The sequence below is a fragment of the Mandrillus leucophaeus genome, unplaced genomic scaffold, assembly GCF_000951045.1.
Source record: "Mandrillus leucophaeus isolate KB7577 unplaced genomic scaffold, Mleu.le_1.0 Scaffold276, whole genome shotgun sequence".
NCBI lineage: Eukaryota > Metazoa > Chordata > Mammalia > Primates > Cercopithecidae > Mandrillus > Mandrillus leucophaeus.
This window is the reverse complement of record NW_012102876.1, coordinates 495673-497295: the sequence shown is the minus strand read 5'-3', so window position 1 is coordinate 497295 and position 1623 is coordinate 495673.

Sequence of the window (1623 nt, the reverse complement as noted above, 5' to 3'; positions counted from 1 at the left end):
AAAAAAAAAAAAGAAATTGAATTCCAGGCTCAGCTCTGCTACAAACTCAATAGATGACTTGTAGCAATTTTGATCCTCAGTTTTCCCAATTGTAAAATAAGACTACTTCTACTTTCAGTATTTTATTTTCAGTAATATAACTGTGTATGGAAAAAGTCCTAGTTAGCACAAGAAAAGGAAACTTCTTAAAGTGAATAGCAACTTAAAAATTTTCCCCTGGGTTTGTTTAGAAAATTCACTTTTTGGCTAGTTTAACCGTCCTTAAGAAACAGAACATTTTTTCTTAAAATTTCTTCTCTTTTATATAATGAATATTCTTCATCACTAGCATTATCTATTAATGACAACAGTCCATTTGCTGCCAGTGAATCTCTTTAACAACGGCTCATAATTTAAATCCATCACCTGCTGTGAATGCTCCAAGTAAACACTGATTTGTGGGTTTATAAATCACATGGCTGTGTAGATTAAATTGATTCAGCCTGTTCCTTGTCTACATTGCTTTTACGCTATTGTTTTAAATGCCTAGACTACCATAGTCACCCAATTGGCATTTTAAAGTCACTGAATGAAGAACTATCAAGCATTTCACTTTTAACTTGAAATTTTTAAAAAAGAAAATGAAGTCCCAAATGTATGTATGTATATGTATGGATTTATGTAGTATATATGTATGAGTGTGTGTGTATATGAATCATAGTTTTTTAGAATTATTTATATGTAAAAATGATAGTCTTCCCTTGCATAAATCAGGTGATACAACAAGATTAAAAACCGATGGAAAGTCCTACTGAATTATCTGTTTGGTAACATATAAAGAGAACACCCTTGTCCACAAAATAAATGTCTTGGTATAATCCTATAGAAATTGGTAGTTTGGGCCAGGAGTGGTGGCTCACACCTGTAATCCCAGCACTTTGAGAAGCCAAGGTGGGAAGATCACTTAAGCCCAGTAGTTTGAGACCAGCCTGGTCAACATTGTGAAAACCCTGTCTCTACTAAAAATAAAAAAATTGGCTAGGTGTGGTGGCCTGTGCCTATAGTCCCAGTTACTTGGTAGGCTGAGATGGGAGGATCACCTGAGTTCAGGAGGTGGAGGTTGCAGTGAACTAAGATCGCATCACTGCATCCCAGTGTGGCTGGAAGACCCTGCCTCAGGAAAAAAAAAAAAAAAAAAAAAAAAAAAACAGACAAGAAAAAGAAAAGAGGTGTATGAGTAGAAACACATATAGCAATAGCCATTTTGTTTAGAGGTTCTTAAACAAGTGTGCTTCTTTTTGGAGTGTGTTTCTAGGTTCCCCAAAATTGTAGGGATGTGCTGTATGTCATACTAAGCATTTTAATCAGATTCTCAAAAGGATACACTGTCCAAAAATTAATAAAATGATACATTTTAGTCTATGTATGAGAAGTAATTTGACTCAGTCACACCATTAGCCTGCAACAATATTGATAGTTCCAGAACTCAAATTCCCAAGGCTTCTCATGCTAGGGTGCACTCAAATGCTAAATCTTTTTTTTTTTTTTTTTTTTTGAGTCAGAGTCTCCTTGCCAAGGTTGGAGTGCATTGGTGCGATCTCGGCTCACTGTAACCTCCGTCTCGCCTCCCCAGTTCAAGTGATT